The sequence below is a fragment of the Oncorhynchus keta genome, unplaced genomic scaffold (genome assembly GCF_023373465.1).
Source record: "Oncorhynchus keta strain PuntledgeMale-10-30-2019 unplaced genomic scaffold, Oket_V2 Un_contig_7608_pilon_pilon, whole genome shotgun sequence".
In the NCBI taxonomy this organism is placed as follows: Eukaryota; Metazoa; Chordata; class Actinopteri; order Salmoniformes; family Salmonidae; genus Oncorhynchus; species Oncorhynchus keta.
Genome location: NW_026289562.1, coordinates 1 through 4,832, shown reverse-complemented (window position 1 = coordinate 4,832; position 4,832 = coordinate 1). Strand labels below are relative to the sequence as shown.

The 4,832-nt window shown below is 46.5% G+C and overlaps 3 long non-coding RNA genes across 9 annotated transcripts; 1 reads left to right on the top strand and 2 right to left on the bottom strand.

Annotated features, from left to right (window-relative positions):
• Positions 1–1,696: 1,696 nt before the first annotated feature.
• Positions 1,697–2,826, bottom strand: LOC127926447 (uncharacterized). 4 transcript variants are annotated; one of them, XR_008124171.1, is made up of 5 exons: positions 2,728–2,826; positions 2,500–2,574; positions 2,381–2,458; positions 1,945–1,983; positions 1,713–1,826 (listed from the first exon to the last, which is right to left on the bottom strand). It is a non-coding gene; the product is annotated as an uncharacterized LOC127926447 (long non-coding RNA). The 4 variants fall into 4 exon arrangements; XR_008124172.1 differs by having other exon boundaries at positions 2,500–2,612; positions 2,689–2,823; XR_008124170.1 differs by having other exon boundaries at positions 2,500–2,612; positions 2,650–2,788.
• Positions 2,827–3,228: 402 nt separating this feature from the next.
• LOC127926448 (uncharacterized) lies at positions 3,229–3,666 on the bottom strand. The gene is made up of 2 exons (XR_008124173.1): positions 3,576–3,666; positions 3,229–3,316 (listed from the first exon to the last, which is right to left on the bottom strand). It is a non-coding gene; the product is annotated as an uncharacterized LOC127926448 (long non-coding RNA).
• A 175-nt stretch (positions 3,667–3,841) lies between these two features.
• LOC127926449 (uncharacterized) lies at positions 3,842–4,831 on the top strand. Of its 4 annotated transcripts, none has more exons than XR_008124175.1 (5): positions 3,842–3,884; positions 4,149–4,190; positions 4,231–4,272; positions 4,656–4,697; positions 4,804–4,831. It is a non-coding gene; the product is annotated as an uncharacterized LOC127926449 (long non-coding RNA). The 4 variants fall into 4 exon arrangements; XR_008124177.1 differs by having other exon boundaries at positions 3,883–3,925; XR_008124174.1 differs by lacking the exon at positions 3,842–3,884 and adding an exon at positions 3,995–4,042.
• The last annotated feature ends 1 nt before the right edge of the window (position 4,832 follows it).

Genomic DNA, 4,832 nt, shown 5'->3' with positions numbered 1-4,832 from the left:
GCTGTGTATCTGAAATGGCACCCTGTACGGTGCACTACCCTGGTCAAAAGTAGTGCACTACATAGGGAATAAGGTGCAATTTGGGACTTATCCTGTGTGTTCACTTTGTTTTAGGGCCAGGAGTTTTTCTGATTGCCTCGTAACCTGGCCAGGAGTCTTTGGTCCAGGGTATGTTTAGGACCTTGTTTAGGACCTGGTCACGCCTTGGGTTTCATCTCAAAAAGGTACCTTATTCCCTATAAAGGGCACTACTTTTAACCAGGGCCTGTGGTTGTGGTCTAAAGTGGTGCACTATATAGGGAATATGGTGCCATTTGGGAATAACTCTGGGGCCCCTATGTTAAAGGTAACGTCTCATGTTGTTGGTGTTCTTGTATGTTCATTACAAACCACACGGAAGAAAACTACCTTGGTTTCTGTTGCAAAGCGTTTTTTCTGATGAACACAACCCAGGATAAAATTAAACCTCTTGTCATAAAGCGTTTTTTTCTGATGAACACAACCCAGGATAAAAATTAAACCTCTTGTCATAAAGCGTTTTTTTCTGATGAACACAACCCAGGATAAAATTAAACCTCTTGTCATAAAGCGTTTTTTTCTGATGAACACAACCCAGGATAAAATTAAACCTCTTGTCAATTCCATTAAGTTACTTTTCTTTTTACCAGCGCTTTATTTACCAGAGTAATGATGTTAAAAACTGTTTCACAGGGCGTTGTTGCTTATGTTTGTAACCTGACGGTGAAAGCACAGCGGTCCCCATCTGCTACCAGTCTTTAGTATAATATAATAATAATATAATAATAATAATAATAATAAGTCTTTAGTGGGCAAACCACCGGTGTTGGCAGATAAACAGAAAGTCATATTCTGATTTTAATTTTTTTTAAACAACAGATTTTGTACTTGTCGATGACAACCAGAAATGAAATGTCTGAGTACGGCGGAAATGTAGTTCAGTGGAAAAGCGTTCTATTAAAACGTTTCCTATCAAGTCACAAAGCGGCTAAAGAAACTGAATGCAAGAAACAGTTGCCTTTTTTTTTTTTTTTTAACCACAGATTCTTCACCAAATATGAGAATTGTTTTATTTTATTTTAATTAAATGATCAGTTTTTATCTTTCTTTCTCTCTTATCTCTCGTTTCCATGTCGGTTGTATTTGGACGTTAAATCAGTGTTGACCGTTATGGCTGTGGTCCCTAAAGGGCACCGTAATCCCTACAAAGGGCACTGTAATCCCTACAAAGGGCACTGTAATCCCTACAAAGGCACTGTAATCCCTACAAAGGGCACCGTAATCCCTACCAAAGGCACCGTAATCCCTACCAAAGGCACCGTAATCCCTACCAAAGGGCACCGTAATCCCTACCAAAGGGCACCTAATCCCTACCAAGGGCACCGTAATCCCTACCAAAGGGCACCGTAATCCCCTACCAAAGGGCACCAGTAATCCCTACCAAAGGGCACCCTAATCCCTACCAAAGGGCACCTAATCCCTACCAAAGGGCACCCTAATCCCTACCAAAGGGCACCCTAATCCCTACCAAAGGGCACCGTGTTGGGAGTGGCATTCTTTACTTAACCAGGAAAGTCCCATTTCAGGCAGTCTAAATTGTAGTTGCGTACACATTGATGTCAGACATGCACCTACCCCTCCCCCAATGCTCTGTTTCTGATGACTGGGATGAATGGAGCAGGACAAGACCCCCCTCCATGTGACTGATGAATGCAGGAACAGGACAAGACCCCTCTATGTGACAGATGACTGCAGGAGCAGGACAAGACCCCTCTATGTGACTGATGACTGCAGGAGCAGGACAAGACCTCCTCTATGTGACAGATGACTGCAGGAGCAGGACAAGACCCCCTCTATGTGACTGATGAATGCAGGAGCAGGACAGACCCCTCTATGTGACTGATGAATGCAGGAGCAGGACAAGACCCCTCTATGTGACAGATGACTGCAGGAGCAGGACAAGACCTCCCTCTATGTGACAGATGACTGCAGGAGCAGGACAAGACCCCTCTATGTGACTGATGACTGCAGGAGCAGGACAAGACCCCCTCTATGTGACTGATGAATGCAGGAGCAGGACAAGACCCCTCTATGTGACAGATGACTGCAGGAGCAGGACAAGACCACCTCTATGTGACAGATGACTGCAGGAGCAGGACAAGACCACCTCTATGTGACTGATGACTGCAGGAGCAGGACAAGACCCCTCTATGTGACTGATGACTGCAGGAGCAGGACAAGACCCCCCCTATGTGACTGATGAATGCAGGAGCAGGACAAGACCCCCTCTATGTGACTGATGACTGCAGGAGCAGGACAAGACCCCTCTATGTGACTGATGAATGCAGGAGCAGGACAAGACCCCTCTATGTGACAGATGACTGCAGGAGCAGGACAAGACCCCCTCTATGTGACTGATGACTGCAGGAGCAGGACAAGACTCCCTCTATGTGACTGATGACTGCAGGAGCAGGACAAGACCCCCTCTATGTGACTGATGAATGCAGGAACAGGACAAGACCCTCTATGTGACTGATGAATGCAGGAACAGGACACCTCTATGTGACTGATGAATGCAGGAGCAGGACAAGACCCTCTATGTGACTGATGACTGCAGGAACAGGACAAGACCCCTCTATGTGACTGATGAATGCAGGAGCAGGACAAGACCCCTCTATGTGACTGATGACTGCAGGAACAGGACAAGACCCCCTCTATGTGACTGATGACTGCAGGAGCAGGACAAGACCCCCTCTATGTGACTGATGACTGCAGGAGCAGGACAAGACCCCCTCTATGTGACTGATGACTGACATAAGGTATATATATATGACAGTGTTATGAACATGTTATGACAGTGTTATGACAGCTGTTAGGACATATGACATAGTCATGATGTATTATGACACTGGGTGACAAGTGAAGAGCCAGCGCCTTGGGTTTCCACTGATGCTGTGAGATCATTCGACAGTGTTCTGCTCCAAGCCTTTACAGCTGAACCGAGCTGAATGACATGCCTTCAAATCTATTTCTATAAGGGACCTCTTCTCTTCTGCTTCGTTCTGCTCCAAGCCTTTACAGCTGAACCGAGCTGAATGACATGCCTTCAAATCTATTTCTATAAGGGACCTCTTCTCTTCTGCTTCGTTCTGCTCCAAGCCTTTACAGCTGAACCGAGCTGAATGACATGCCTTCAAATCTATTTCTATAAGGGACCTCTTCTGTTTCGTTCTGCTCCAAGCCTTTACAGCTGAACCGAGCTGAATGACACGCCTTCAAATCTATTTCTATAAGGGACCTCTTCTCTTCTGCTTCGTTTCTGCTCCAAGCCTTTACAGCTGAACCGAGGCTGAATGACATGCCTTCAAATCTATTTCTATAAGGGACCTCTTCTGTTTTCGTTCTGCTACAAGCCTTTACAGCTGAACCGAGCTGAATGACACGCCTTCAAATCTATTTCTATAAGGGGACCTCTTCTCTTCTGCTCGTTCTGCTCCAAGCCTTTACAGCTGAACCGAGCTGAATGACATGCCTTCAAATCTATTTCTATAGGGGACCTCTTCTCTTCTGCTTCTTTGTCTGTGTAGCCGCAGTCAATTTCATGTCCCGAATGGAAACCTATTCCCTATATAGTGCACTACTTTTGAAATGAGAATAACCAGTGGTCCTAGTAGTGAACTCAAATGGGAATCAGGGTGCCAGGAAGGAACAAGTCAGGGGTTCTGTCCAGGAAGGAACAGGACAAGTCAGGGGTTCTGTCCAGAAGGAACAGGACAAGTCAGGGTTCTGTCAGGAAGGAACAGTCAGATAGGGACAGAGTCAGGGGTTCTGTCCAGGAAGGAACAGTCAGATAAGGACAAGTCAGGGTTCTGTCCAGGAAGGAACAGTCAGATAAGGACAAGTCAGGGTTCTGTCCAGGAAGGAACAGTCAGATAAGGACAAGTTCTGTCCAGGAAGGAACAGTTCTGTATGACAAGTCAGGGGTTCTGTCCAGGAAGGAACAGTCAGATAAGGACAAGTCAGGGTTCTGTCCAGGAAGGAACAGTCAGATAAGGACAAGTCAGGGGTTCTGTCCAGGGAAGGAACACAGAATCAGATCTGTCCAGGAAGGAACAGTCAGATAAGGACAGGGTTCTGTCCAGGAAGGAACAGTCAGATAAGGACAAGTCAGGGTTCTGTCCAGGAAGGAACAGTCAGATGAGGACAAGTCAGGGTTCTGTCCAGGAAGGAACAGTCAGATAAGGACAAGTCAGGGTTCTGTCCAGGAAGGAACAGTCAGATAGGGACAAGTCAGGGGTTCTGTCCAGGAAGGAACAGTCAGATAAGGACAAGTCAGGGGTTCAGATGGACAAGTTAGAGTTCTGTCCAGGAAGGAACAGTCAGATAAGGACAAGTCAGGGGTTCTGTCCAGGAAGGAACAGTCAGATAGGGACAAGTCAGGGGTTCTGTCCAGGAAGGAACAGTCAGATAAGGACAAGTCGGGTTCTGTCCAGGAAGGAACAGTCAGATAGGGACAAGTCAGGGTTCTGTCCAGGAAGGAACAGTCAGATGAAGGACAAGTCAGGGGGTTCTGTCCAGGAAGGAACAGTCAGATGGGGACAAGTCAAGGAAGGAACAGTCAGATATGGACAAGTCAGGGTTCTGTCCAGGAAGGAACAGTCAGATAGGGACAAGTCAGGGTTCTGTCCAGGAAGGAACAGTCAGATAGGGACTAGTCAGGACAAGGAACAGTCAGGATAGGACAAGTTCTGTCCAGGAAGGAACAGTCAGATAAGGACAAGTCAGGGTTCTGTCCAGGAAGGAACAGTCAGATA